This window comes from Spermophilus citellus (genome assembly GCF_964194105.1).
Source record: "Spermophilus citellus genome assembly, chromosome: 10".
NCBI lineage: Eukaryota > Metazoa > Chordata > Mammalia > Rodentia > Sciuridae > Spermophilus > Spermophilus citellus.
Window position 1 is genome coordinate 34,194,765 of NC_138197.1, and position 15,420 is coordinate 34,210,184.

At 38.0% G+C, this 15,420-nt stretch overlaps 1 long non-coding RNA gene across 1 annotated transcript; it reads right to left on the reverse strand.

Annotated features, from left to right (window-relative positions):
- Nucleotides 1-13,158: 13,158 nt before the first annotated feature.
- Nucleotides 13,159-15,219, reverse strand: LOC308658916. The gene is made up of 3 exons (XR_014024255.1): nucleotides 15,089-15,219; nucleotides 14,684-14,725; nucleotides 13,159-13,591 (listed from the first exon to the last, which is right to left on the reverse strand). It is a non-coding gene; the product is annotated as an uncharacterized lncRNA (long non-coding RNA).
- Nucleotides 15,220-15,420: the final 201 nt, after the last annotated feature.

Sequence of the window (15,420 nt, forward strand, 5' to 3'; positions counted from 1 at the left end):
AGTATGAGTCGACAAGGACCACCTGCCCCCCTCCGTCCTTGCTTCCGCCTACCAGTAACTTTCCATTCTGTCTGAAAGAAATATATAAGTATGAGCTGAGATAATAAAGACAGACTCTCCCTGGATGAAGAACCTTGGTGTCCTGTGAAATCTTTTAACCCTGACGTCTCCCGCCGGACTCGGTCCATTTCTGCCGGACGCGGCAAGCTCTAATAAAATAAGTCCATAAAAAATGTCTTAAGACCCTGTCTCAAAAAGTAAAAGTAAAAATGGGTGGGTGGGGTTATGGCTCAGTGGTTAATCATGTCTGAGTTCAATCTCTGGTACCAAAAAAAAAAAAAAAAAAAAAAAAAAAAGAAAGAAAGAAAAAGAAAAGAAAATGTCTTAGGACTGGGAACATAGTTGTGTTGTAGAACCTATGCTTTCCTAGCAGGCATAAGGCTCTGGGTTCAATCCCCACTCATCAATAAATAAGTAAATAATAATTCTTGTTACCTACTTTGTAATAACATATAGCTAACATTATGTTTCATACAAAACAAAAACTAACCGATGTGATGCTGCAATCTGTATACGGGGTGAAAATGGGAGTTCATAACCCACTTGAACAAAGTGTGAAATATGATATATCAAGAACTATGTAATGTTTTGAACGACCAACAATAAAAATTAAAAAAAAAAAAAAACTAAAATTCTGCCATGTACACCCCTATAATCCCAGCTCAAGAGGCTGAAACAGGAGGATGGCGAGTTCAAAGCCAGGCTTAGCAATTTAGCAAGGCCCTAAGCAAATCAGCAAGACTCTGTTTCTTTTTTTTTTCTTTTTTTCTTTTTTTTTTTTTTTAAAGAGAAAGTGAGAGAGGGGGGAGAGAGAGAGAGAGAGAGAGAGAGAGAGAGAATTTTTTTAATATTTATTTTTTAGTTTTCGGCGGACACAACATCTTTGTATGTGGTGCTGAGGATCGAACCCGGGCTGCACGCATGCCAGGCGAGCGCGCTACCACTTGAGCCACATCCCCAGCCCCAAGACTCTGTTTCTTAAAAAAAAAAAAAAAAAAAAAAAAAAAAAAAAAAAAACCACAAAGCTGAGGATATACTCAGTGGTTAAGCGCCCTGGGTTCAATCTCAGGTAAAAAAAATAAAATAAAATACAAGGCATTATATTACTTTAGAAAAGGTATTTACAATTAACTGTAATTTGGAAATACAGTTAGCTTGGTTTGTAAAATAATTAATTGGAAAAAATATGTAAAAATTCAGAAATTCTGCCAAATGTGACATCCCACACCGTAATCCCAGCAACTCTGGAGGAAGAGGCAGGAGGACCAAAAGTTCAAGGCCAGCCTGCACAATTTAGTGAGATCCTGTTCAAAAAATAAAAATTAGGGCTGAGAATGTGGCTCAGTGGTGGTGTACCCCTGGATTCAGTCCTCTGTACCTCCTCCCCCCAAAAATCTGAATTACACTAATTTTGATAAACATGATCAAAAAAAATTTTTTTTTTTTTTAAATTTTGGGTACTGAGGATTGAATGCTTTACCACTGAGCCACTTTCCAGTCCTTTTTTTATTTTTAGACAAGGTCTTACTAAGTTACTCAGAGACTTGCTAAATTGCTGAGGCTGGCTTTGAACTTTCAAATTCTCCTGCCTTGGCCTCCTGAGTCTCTGGAATTACAGGCGTGTGCTACTAAGGCTGGCACATGATCAAAATTTTAATGAAAAAAGGAAGGAAAAAACAAATGCCAAATATTTTTTCTGATATAAGGGGGGTGACTCATAGTGGGGTAGAGAGGGAGAGCATGGGAGGAATAGATTAATGCTAGATAGGGAAGAGAGATGGGAGGGAAAAGGAGGGGGCAGGGGATTAGCAAGGATGGTGGAATGTGATGGTCATCATTATACAAAGTACATGTATGAAAACTTGAAATGGGTGTCAACATACCTTACATACAAACAGAGATATAAAAAATTGTGGTATATATGTGTATTAAGAATTGTAATGCAAAAAAAAACCCACAAAAACAAAAAAAACACACACACACAAAAGTACATGTATAATGGCATAAATTGGCATGAACATACTTTATATACTGAGATACAAAAAAATGTGCTCCTGGCTGGGGATGTGGCTCAAGCAGTAGCACGCTCGCCTGGCATGCGTGCGGCCCGGGTTCGATCCTCAGCACCACATACCAACAAAGATGTTGTGTCTGCCCATAACTAAAAAAATAAATAAATATTTAAAATAAATAAATAAATAAATAAATAAAATAAAGATATTGTGTCCACCTAAAACTAAAAAATAAATAAATATATATATATATATATAAAATGTGCTCCTTCTCAACTGCAAGCTGTTTCCCTGCCCCACTTCACCCCCTTGGGGGCTGCTCAAGGGTAGGTGGGCATAGGTGGTAGGAGGGTTTTTTTTTACCCAGGCTCTGAAAGGACACCAAACTGTTCTGCTTGTTAGTTCCCTCCATCTTCTCCCTGCCTTTCACAGTCCCTGCCTGCCTGCTCCTGTCTAGCCAGGTCTACCACCCACTCCACCTTCTTTCCCTCTCCTGCCCCTCCAGATTGCCTGGTGATCTATTTTGTTTCCTTTTGTGTTTCTTTTTCTGTTTTGAGTGTCTTTCTTTGCAGGTTTCTGTAGCAGGAAGATCTCTGTTCAGCTCCCAGTGGCTCCAGTGTAAATTCCCCTTCTCCCTGCGGAAATGCACTACCTTGTTTTGGGGGGTTTTGGGGGATTTTTTGTTTTTCAGTTTTTTGTTTTGTTTTGTTCCTTTGCCTTTTTTTTTTTCCCCTTTTATTTGGAGGGAATGGGAGGAAGTAGGAACAGGGAGATAGGAGGTGGATTTTGTTTATTTTTTTAAGCTCATTTCCAGGGGGTGGGAATTTTTTTTTTAAATATGTGTCATGAATAAAGTTGTTTTGGGGAAAAAAAAAAAAAGGCCTGAGGATATGGCTCAATCAGTAGCGCGCTCACCTGGCATGCGTGCAGCTCAGGTTCGATCCTCAGCACCACATACAAACAAAGATGTTGTGTGCCGAAAACTGAAAAATAAATATTAAAATTCTCTCTCAAAAAGAAAAGTAAAGAAAAAAAATATGCTCTATATGTGTAATAAGAATTGTAATGCATTCCACTGTTGTCATGTATTTAAAAAATAATAATAATAAAATAAATAAATAAAAGAATCCAAATAAATAAATAAAAGAGTCAAAGAAAAAAGAAAAAGAAAAAAATGAAGGTATATATTTTAAACATTAATTGGTCTAACAGCTAGCATATGATTTTATTTATAGTTGGAAATTAAAAATAAACATTAGAAACAGGGAAATAAGAAAATTGACTGTAACTGGCCTAAATATTTCCTATGATTGATAAAATAGGTTTTAATTACTTATTAAATAATGCACACTGAAAGATAATAACATAGACCAGGATGTGGTAGCTCATGCATGTAGTAAATCCTCCGCCTTCTGAAGAGGAGGATTACAGGCACATACTACCATGCTTAGCTTGAAGCTTTCTTCCTTAAACACGCAAATTTATAGAGCCTTGGAGATTATCATAGTATCAACCATCTTCAAACTTTTACATGTGTACAAAACCCCAAAATTTTAGCTGTTATTTCAAACAAATTATATTCCAGAACCTAGAGCATAATTTAATCCAGGTACAAATTTTTATGGCCACTTTAAATTTCTAGCAGCAAAATGGTATCTAAAAGAACTAGAAAATGGAGGAGAAAGTAATTATGCCAGGTGATCCTGCAGGCAATCCAGAGTGCAAAGAAAGCCTTTAGGGGATAAACAGAGTCCTTTGAATATATAAAGGGGAAAATCCATCTTTAGATAAGGGCCTGGCTATATACCCTTAACCCCAGCTACTTGAGAGGCTGAGGCAGGAGGATAGGAAGTTCCATGCCAGCCTCAGCAATTTAGTGAGACCCTATCTCAAAATATAAAATAATACACACTGGGGATATAGCTTAGTGGTAAAGTGCCCTGGGTTCAATCCCCAGCTACCATAAAGATTTTTTTTTTTTTTTTTTAGAGAGAGAGAATTTTTTTAATATTTATTTTTTAGTTTTCGACAGACACAACATCTTTGTTTATATGTGGTGCTGAGGATCAAACCCAGGCCGCACACATGCCAGGCGAGTGCGATACCGCTTGAGCCACATCCCCAGCCCACATAAAGATTTTTAAAAGCAAACAGTCCTACTTTCTTATGAAGCTGAGAAATTAGCAACGTTGATAATGGCTTACACTGAGGTTTCCATGAGATTCCCATTATCTACATCTCACATCTTTTAAAAAAGAAAAAAAAAATTGTTGTAGTAACATCTTATAATAACTAACATAAAAATTAATTATTTTAACCATTTCACAAGAAAATTTCAGCTCTGTGCTCAATGAGAGCTATTGCTGCCTTTGATCTGCTTTTGAGGGACATTTGGGTCCACTCAGGTATTCTCAGCAGACACTTATCTAGAGTTACTATGCTAAAGACTCTGATCTTCCCTAGTGAAGAATATGTCTCCCACTATGTTGTCTTACTATGAACATTGTCTTTCCTCAAGTTTTGAATTTTTCAGGCCTTAAGAAACTAGTTTTATTTTAATAACAGTATTCCTTTCCATTCTGTGCTACTCTACTTCTAAGACTGTCCAGCTGTAATTTCAACCTGCTGAAATTGTTTCTTTTCCTTCTGTTTTGATTAGTTTTAAACTGTAGATTGCACCTAGGAATGCTTAATCACTAAGCCACATCCCCGGCCTTTATAATTTTTTTTTTCAGACAAGGTATCCCTAAATTGCTAAAACTGGCCTTGAACTTGTGATCTGCCTACCTCAGCCTCTAGAGTTGATGGGATTACAGGCAAGCACCACCACATCCTACTTGTTCTCCATGACATTTAAAGTGATCTTTGAAGGCTTTCATTTTTCTTTGCTTTCTGAACAAGACATTTTTTCTTTTTCTTTCCATTCCCCACCCACAAAACTCCTTTACATTTCCCCTAATGGAGTCTTCCATTACTCAAGCAAATTCTGTTCATCTTTCTGAGCCAAGTTTGGATTCTATACAGAATTCCTCCAGATTTTCAATATCTCTTACTGATGGAGATGACTGGAGATGACCTATTGTTGTCTTGCTGATTTCTCTTTAGTTAATAATGCTTCTTTACCCTGTAATTTCCCTAGCTTTCTTATTGCCTTCTCAATCATATTTCCTCAGAGCAGAATAATAATTATATATTCACCTGTGACATAATCATATTATATACTGGATAAGAAAGACTGAAGTATTTAATGTTGTCATCTCCATAAGTTTGTCTAACTATCACTTAGTTTAACTGTCCCAGTTGAACATGAGAGGCTGGTATTCACCAAGTGCTCTTTCTTTTAACTTCTCTTCCTGTAGCTTTAAGAACACATATTAAAAAAAAAAAAAAAAAAAAAAAAAAAAAAAACATGTCTGCAGGTGCCCGCCTGTAATCCCAGACTGAGAGACTGAGGCAGGAAGATCCAAAGTTCAAAACCCAGCCTTAGCAATTTAGTATGAAAACTTGACTCAAAATAAAAGAATGGGCTGGAGTTGTGGCTCAGACCTTAAGCACCTCTGGATTCAATCCCTGGTATCAAAAGGAAAAAGAACACGTCTAAATTATTTCTTGAATTTAGGCTCCCAGTAATCTTTCCAATCTGCTTCCTGAACTCTGACCTCTATTACTCACTTAATACCAACTAATCAAGTTATAAATGGTAGCTTATTCCATATGTGACTCTTTTTCCACTTAAGTCATCTCTAACCTGGTCTATAATACATTAGTCTTTTACCTGTTAGAGTATCTGGGATTACATGTGTGTGCCATGGCAACCATGCAAGACTAAATTTCTTAACATCCATCTTCAGCTATAGAATAAACTGATTTAATTCACTATAGAGTCATTTTACTTATTAATTTCAGCTGACACTCCCCAAAGATGACAGAAACTAAAAACTTGAAAATTCCAAATGCCACAGTTTACTTTTATGAAAATCTCCCTTTAAGACTTCGGCCTTTTAAGAGCAGCATACCTGCAGACACTGTAATTACATGCAACAACTTAGTCTCTACATGTTATTTGGTCTTCAAATATCTTCATACATATTTTAATGGTTTCACAGCCAACCAAATCTACTTTTGGAGATTAAAAATTTCCAAGGTAGGATCCCTGGGAAATATATTCTGATAAGTTTAGTGTGTACAGTGTTAGTACAGAAAGGAGCAAGCACAAGCAGACTTGTCAGAATAGCGCTGTGAGCTGGACACAGATGTGTACAGCTGTAATCCCAGCAACTCCGGAGGCTAAGGCAGGAAGATCCAAGTTCTAGGCCAACCGGAGCAATTTAACAAGGCCTTGTCTCCAAATAAAAAAATATGGACTGGGGATATAGCTCTGTGGAGAAATATCCGCAAGGATATAGATCTGTGGGGAAGCGCCCCTCTGTGGGGAAGTTCAATCTCCAGTACCCAAAGAAAAGTGGAGCTGTGATGAAAGTCTGATATTCTTCTAGACTTGCTTTAAAAAAAAAAAAAAAAAAAAATATATATATATATATATATATATATTTTTTTTTTTTTTAATTATAGATGAATATATTTTTATGTGGTGCTGAGGATCAAACCCAGCACCCCACACATGCTAGGCTAGCACTCTACCTCTGAGCCACAATCCCAGCCCTAGACTGGCTTTTTTAGTATAATACATACCAATATATAAACATGTTTTGGCATAAAATGTATCAAAACAATATTTTCACATAGCTTAAATTAAACTTCATAATTTGTTAAAGAAAATGTGTTTGAGGGGCTGGGGATGTGGCTCAAGCGGTAGCGCGCTCGCCTGGCATGCCTGCAGCCCGGGTTCGATCCTCAGCACCACATACCAACAAAGATGTTGTGTCTGCCGAGAACTAAAAAATAAATATTAAAAAAAAATTCTAAAAAAAAAAAAATTCTCTCTCTCTCTCTCTCCTCTCTCACTCTCTCTTTAGAAAAAAAAAGAAAGAAAGAAAATGTGTTTGATCTCTTTAGTATTGACCAGTTACACAGGCTGGTGTTTCTAAGGAGCAAAAACTGTTTCTTTGTGGGTTTTTTTTTTTTTTTTTTTTTTTGGTCAGTGCTAGGGATTGAATCCAGGACCTGAACTTGTAGGCTTCTAACACTGAACTAAACCCCAACCTAGAGTTTTCCAACACTAACTGCCCCTAAATATTTTGCATGTATTATGTATGTTTCTTCAACCTCTCAAAATTGAGTAAGAAATGTGAAAGAAGAGAAATATTTAAGACTCAGATTATATAAGTTTCCCATAATTAAAGAGCAGAAAATTAGGTTGCAACTCAAGTTCATCTTATTCTAGCCTCATTCTTTGTGATGGGTGGTAAACTCTGAAGAATATTTTTATCTGTAATAAACAGAAAATTTTCAATTTTTTTTTTTGCATGTATGTATGTGTATGTCTGTGTGTATGGTGCTGGGGATTGAACCCAGGGCCCATGTGCATGAGAGGCAAGCATTCTACCAACTGAGCTATATCCCCAGCCTTCAGGATTATTATTATTTTTTTTTTAAAGAGAGAGTGAGAGAGGAGAGAGAATTTTAATATTTATTTATTTATTTATTTTTAGTTCTCGGCAGACACAACATCTTTGTTGGTATGTGGTGCTGAGGATCAAACCCGGGTCGCATGCATGCCAGGCGAGCGCGCTACCACTTGAGCCTCAGGATTATTTTTTGCTAAATATGTGGGTTTATATATGACCAATGAATACCTATGATGACAAGGTTAAAGAATTCATCTGTAAAATGATGTTTGTGGGTTTAAAGCAGGTGATGGAAAATTAAGTCCCTTGGGGGAAACCCTACCAGCTCAGCTACCTGCTTTTGTAAATAAATATTGTTTTAGAACACCACCACATTAATTTCTTTAGTGACTGTCAATAACTACTTTCATGCTGCAATAAGCAGAGTCAAGTAGTTGTGACCTAAAACAGCTGGACCTGATGGCACGCATATGTAATCCCAGCAACTCAGGAGGCTGAGGCAGGAGTACCGAAAGTTCAAAGCCAGCCTCAGCAACTTTGTGAGACCTATCTCAAAATTAAAAGAAAAAATAAAAAGGGGCTAGGGATGTAGGTCAGTGGCAAATCACCCCTGGGTTCAATCTCTAGAAGCATAAAACAAAAACAAAACCCTAAAATATTTACTATTTGGATCTTTCCATGAAGTTTACCAGTCCCTGTTAAGAGTGAAATAACTGTCAGGTATGGCAGTGCACATCTGTAATCCCAAAAGCTAGGGAGGCTGAGGCAAGAGGATCATGAGTTCAAAGCCAGCTCAGCAATTTAGCAAGGCCCTAAGGAACTCAGCAAGACCCTGTCTATAGATATTAAAAAAAAAGGGGGGGGGGGCTGGGATGTGACTCAGTGGTTAAGCACCCCTGAGTGCAATCCCCAGTACCAAAATAATAATAATAATAATATTTAATCACCTAGGGATTAGTAAATATACCAGTAAACACTGGGTACCTGGTATGGTGACATACTCCTGTAATCCTCAAAACTCAGGAGGCTGAGGGAGGAGGACCACAAGTTCAAGGCCAGTCTCAGCAATTTAGTGAGACCCTGCCTCAAAAAATAAGAAAGGCTGGGGATAGCTCAGTTGGTAGAGAGCTTCCCTCGAATGCGGGGTAGGGATGTAGCTCTGCTGAGTTCAATTCCCAGTACGAGAAGAAATAAAATCAAAGTTTTAAAGCAAGTTTAAACATTAGCATCCTGGGAGGCAAAAAAAAAAAAAAAAGATGACGTTCTTTTATCTGCTTCTTCTGATTCAAAAGTGGCCATAACTTTCATTCTCTTTTCTCTGGATTTCCAAAAAAATTCTCTTGATCTTGTAACTTTTCACTATTCTGTGAGCTCATTTTGAAACATTAAGTTTTTTCATATTTCATTCAGTTTATTTAGTTGACTTCATTAAGGGGTTAAGCCCAAACTACTTAGTCCACCATTATTAGAAGTAGAGGGCTGGGATTGTAGCTCAGTGGTAGAGTGCTTGTCTACCATGTGTGATGCAATCGGCTCAATTCTCATATAAATAAATAAGTACCGCATATAAATAAATAAAGGTCCATTGACAACTAAAAATAATAATAGAAATGGAAGTCCCAGTGGGGCACAGTGGTGCACACATGCAATCCTAAGAGATCCGAGGATCACAGCCTGAGCAAATTAGCAAGACCCTGTCTGAAAATAAAACATTTTTAAAAGGGCTAGAATACAGAATGCTCAGGGTTCAAACCCTCCCCTCCCAAAAAAGTCTCATTACATTCAACATTAATACCAGCATTGATATTAACCGATTATATAAAATGCATTTATATAGAAATGCTTAAGAATAATTAACCACCAGTAGGCACAGTGATGCACACCTGTATCCCCAGCAGTTTGGGAGGTTGAAGCAGGAGGATCACAAATTTGAGACCAGCCTTAACAAACTAGTGAGGGCCTAAGCAACTTAGTGAGATCCTGTCTCAAATAAATAAAAAGGCCTGTGGATATAGGTTAATAGTAAAGTGCCTCTGGGGAATATCCACCACCTCCCCCTCAAAAAGAGTAACTACCTTACAAAAAAAGAATATTATGAAGACTTTAAAAAAATCAAATTAGGTATAGTGTCTCAGACCTATTATCCCTGCAATTTAGGGGGCTGAGGCAGGAGATCATAAGTTTGAGGCCAGCCTCAGCAACTTAGTGAGTCCCTGTGTGGAAACAAAAAAATATAGCTCAGTTGGTAGAGTGCTTGCCTTGCATGCCCAGGGCCCTGGGTTCAATCCCCAGCACCACAAAAAGAAAAGTCCTAGGGATGTGGCTGTGTAGTAAAGTACCCTAGGTTCAATTCCTAGTACCCATAATCAGGAACCAATAAGAGCTGGGGATGTGGCTCAGGGATAAAGCACTAGTCTAGTAGGACAGGCTCTGGGATGGATTCTCAGCACAAAAACAATATCTGGTCATTTAGTAAACAAGGAAACTGAGTCGATATAAAATTCATTGATCAGCCTAACACAATGGCACACATGTTATAATCCCAGCAAATCAGGAGGCTGAGGCAAAAGGATCACAGGCTTGAGGCAGGCCTGGACAGCTTAGTGAGACCATGTCTCAAATAAAAAATTGGTTAAGCATTCTTGGGTTCAATTCCCAATACAAAAAAATAACTCAGTTCAATTTAAGTTCTCCAAAATCATGACTCCTTTCTTTTCCTTAGAATTTCATCATCCAACATCTGAATAAAGATTTTGCTTATCACAAGGGGATGCCTGATCCAGAGGGTCAGACATTGGCAATGGGTTGATCAGACACCTTACAACAAAAATGCCACGTTGAGTACAGAATTAGATAAAGAATTCCTGAATCAAGGGTCATACAGGGGAACAGTTTTCAGGGGAAATATCAGAGACTCAGATGAAGAAGGACTACATGAAGATTTAAAAAATACTGTAGGAGACAGATGAGGCAAGACACCAAAGACAGCAGTAAACAGTTTTATTTGGCTGCAGCCAGGTTCAGAGGGTACAGCTTTCACTGTAATCAATTAATCTCCCTGAACCCCCAGTTCAGGCAGTTTCAGAACTTTGTACCCAGTATGCAGGGAGAGGCGCTCAGAAATCCAGTCTGCAGAAGCTGACACAAAAACAGCTTTTTATTTCCCTGTTCTGGGCAAGTTAACCCTTCAAGGACAGAGCCTGAGAAGGGAAAGGCTTCCTCTCCCTTTTTCCCTCCCCCTGCCAACAGTTACCATGGAGCCCAATTAGTAACCTCTACTCTGAAGCTCCAGTCCAAAGCCAGGGGCCTAATTATGTTTTTCTTATCACACTCTGCATTTGCAAGCACACTTGTACAAACTATTATGTTTTAAGTTTTTCCATGGAAGAGGGGGTGCCACTACAATACAGAAAAGTGGGGAAAGAATATTTGGGGTTCATGTTGACTTTAACTTCAACACTTTTCAATTCTACCCTCCTCAATATTTAAACTTTTAAAAAACACTATTTAAAGAAATGTCCTCATCCTTTTTCTCCCTTTTAGATTCTGGCATGCAGGGGAACCTAATGATCCTAACAAGCAAGTCTTGTGTTATAGTAAATTTTCATTCCAAAACAGAAAAATGGGGTTGGAATGATATTCACTGTGATTTACCTCAGAAGTAGATCTTCATCATCTTGCAAATTGCCTTCTGAATGGGACATTTTTCCATGGAAATGTTCCGATTGGCATCCACCATTACAAATAGCTAATTAGTGCTTTGTGATGTATAATAACTTTGAAAAAGGAGAGCCCATAAAAATTTTCAGTAAGCTGTTATTGATTCCAATTTGAAAAACAAAAAAACAATCACTTCACACATTCATCCATAAAATCAGTGCCAAGTACTCAGTGATACAGTACTTACTTACCTGCCCAGCACACATGAGGTCCTGGCTTAGATCCCAGTATCATAAATAGTAAATGAATGTTTTGAGCATTTTCCATATGCCTGAGACTACTGAAGGGCGCTTTTGCATACAAAAAAAGGAAGCAGGGAGCCTCCTTTCCCAAAACCCCTATCCTACATTGGGGATTAAACCTTTATTGTACTCTTCCACTGAGCTACATCCCAGTCCTTTTTTGAATTTGAGACAGGGTTTCAATAAATGGCCCAGATTGGCCTCCAGTGTGTAATCCTCCGGTCTCCCAGGTGACTGGGATTGTAGGCCTGGGCCACCGTACCCAACTTAAAATCGATCCAGAGCTTCACACAAGCTAGGCAAGTTCTCTGCCCCTGAATCACAACCCCAGCCCCCCCAACTTAGATTTTCTATCACTCTGAACACATGTCAGCTGGAGGAAAAAGGGCAAACTTTATCTTTATTTCCAAAAGAATGTCAGATCTATGCATATCATTTTTAAAAAAAAGTTAAATACCATTGGACGACATTGCCTCTTGGGATATTTCATTATCATAGGTTCTCAATTTGCTCCTTTGATATGCAAATGTATTTGGTTTTTACCCCTGTGGCCCTGCAATTCCTGACAAAGTAGCCCCCCCCTTACTCACAGGGGATACATTCCAAAACCCCCACAGAAACGCTGGGGTGGTACTGAACTTTACATAAACTTTATGATAGGTATATATGTATAGGGATAAAAGTATAATTTATACATTAGGCAAAGTGAGATTAGTAGTAGCTAATCAAATAACAATTTTCCATAATATTATTTCTTAATGTTTATTTCTATAATTTTTCCATTTAATATTTTCAGACTGACATTGATGTGGATAACTAAAGCCACTGCACATAAGCAGCTACCTGAAGTCCAAGTAATATCTTTGGTATTATAGTTTAACTGGAGACTGGGGACTCCTAGCTTCAGAATGAAAAACTGGTTACCTAGGGGAATCAAGTGATAGATAGGCAACCTCCATGTAGGCAGTTTCAAAAATTAACTATATTAGGACTCCCAGCTGATAGCAGCTGCAGAATTTATCTGACAAGAGAAGGAAACCTCTCTGCACCTATCAGCAATTTCTAAAACTCCCACTTCCCTTTTAGCTCCTTTAATTTTGAGATTTCTTTCAGGAAGTGAATTCATGCAAATACCTATGCTCTTTATCCACACCTTACTCAAAGTTCCTTCCAGTGAATAATATCACAAAATATTACCAGATATTTACACTCTAGAAATGTGAGATTAAATTGTTCATTCACTATATAGCAAAACACTGAGCTAGGGTTGGAGCTCAGTGGTAGAGTGCTCACCTAGCATGTGTGAGTGAGGCACTGGGTTTGTGTCGACCGAAAAATAAAAAAATATTAAAAATTCTCTCTTAAAAAAAAAACTTTTCTAAAGTATAAAACCAGGAATAAGAATTTGTATAAAATACTCAAATTGATCAATAAGTTCCTCTATATATACATTTATTTGCTACTGAAAATTAAAACAGCACATCAAAATTTCTTTTTATTGCAACTCAAATTTTTGAAAACCAGAAAATCTAATTATCTACTCTAATTATTACACTCTAATCAAACTATCTAACATTCTCTTTACATCTCTTCCAGTTCCTGAGTTTTATTTCAGATTTCAGGCTTTTAAAATCTCCTGGAAGACTTAAGTCCTATTGGTACTTCTTTGAGTCAAACAGAAAAGTAAAACTAAAGTATACTGAAATCATTTATGCACATTTTAACTGCTCAGATTCCTTATAAAGTACTGGCATTAAGGCATGAAGGGATCCCTAACACCAAAAAAAAAAAAAAGGATAAAGAATAAAGACATCACAGAACTCATAATAAGCTATTCAGAATCATTGGTTATGCAGTCTAAGCATAGAAAAGTGTGCCTAAAATTACCATCATGAAGAACAAGTACAATTTATGCCTATATTGACTCTGTGTCCTAATCATACCCTATTCTAGCATTCTCAGAAGGATCCCATCCATGATATACGCAAAAACTGCAGGTACATTTGAATGGTACACTTCGTGATTCACTCTGAAAGAAATAATGAAATTAGATTAATCATATTATACCTCAAAGAAGTATAAAAAACTCTCAAATCTATTGTTTATAAAGTTAGCCTTTGACCAAGTGCAATCTAATTTCAGCAACTAGGGAGACTGTCAGGAAGACCATATTTACTAGACCAGCCTAGCAACTTAGGGAGACCCCATCTGAAAATCAAAACAGTGGTAGAGTGCGTGTGGATTCAATCCCTAGTACTGGAGGAAAAAAAAAAAGAAAAAAAAAACAACTTAGGGGTATGAAAAAGAGGAATGAAACATATGGGTACCATGCCAGCTTGTGGGTCATTTTATAATGACAACAGATGCAGACTTGTTAGTAAAATACTATTTCAGTCTTAATTCTCTGAATTCCTTGTATGTAACTCACTCTGCTGGACACTAGGTTTAGGAGTTTGTCTTACAACATGGTACCATTACGAAGATCATGTTTATGAAGCACTTGTAAGTACAAACATAACAGAGAGTGAACCCTAATGTCAAATATGCACTGGGTGATGTGTCAATTCTGTTGTTGATGGTTGGGGAGGCTATGTGTGAGGTGGTATAGATCTCTTTCAGGAAGTGAATTCATGCAAATATCTATGCTCTTTATCCACACCTTAATCTGAAAGGGGTATACTGAAACTCTACTTGCTGCTCAATTTTGCAGTGAACTTAAAACCATTCTAAAAAATAAAAACTCAAGTTCAATTCCCAGCATCAAATAAACAACTATAAACATGGACTGATTTCTCCAGAATTCCTGGGGATTCAGAACTTTCAAGCCAGCCAGGCATGGTGGCACAGGCCTGTAATCCCAGTGGCTTGGGAGGCTGAGGCAGGAGGATCTCCAAATTCAAAGCCAGCCTCATCAATTAAGCAAGGCCCTAAGCAACTTAGTGAGACCCTGTCTCAAGGCTGGGGATGTGGCTCAGTGGTCAAGTGCCCCTGGGTTCAATCCCTGGTACAAAACAAACAAACAAAAAACCTTCAAGCCAATTCCCCCTTCTTCTCCAAACAAAAATCCAAACCAAACCATATACCCTACCCACACTTATAGCAAAGAAAAAAAAAAATTTACCTGAACTTCCTTAAGATTGTTGTCTCTTTCTTGTTTTTGAAGCTTCATGGAAAGAAAAAAAAAATATTTACAACCAGGCATGGTGGCACACACCTATAATCCCAGGGGCTCAGAAGGTTGAGGCCCTAAGCAACTTAGCAAGGCTCTACCCCCAAAAATAAAAATAAAAAAAAAGGTTAAGGATACATGGCTCAGTGGTTAAGCACTCCTGGGTTTACAAAACAAGTTACATACCCACTGTAAGAGAAATGGGGGAGCCTTAAAGATGTAAGTTATCCAGCCTGAGTACTGCCACTCAGCACTGCTGACATCTTAATGTATACGTCATCCTGGGATGGCAGTGCCATCTGCCCAGAAGATCCAATAGCCCTACCCATATCACAAACTCATCTGGGAAAATCTTACACTTAGGAGATATCTCCATTTTTCCACAAGCTCTCTCCGTGCAGATAACAATGTCCGGACTCCTCGCCGCCTGTTGGGAAAGCCCTTTCTGACCCCCCGTAAGACCCTCTCACTCCTGTCCAGTGGTTGGCGTGGACTTTCTGGCAGAGGGGACGGCCATTTAGCACAAGGATTCAGAGTCAAGTCATGAAGTTTCTTTACTAGCATTTCTGAACTGACCGGATGAGAGTCCACTGAAAGAGAAAGAAGGTAAGATTCATTAGTTTCACTTGCATCATTGAGAAGTCACTACTCCACAATCAAACTAGGTCTGGATTGTGTGTATGTGTGAA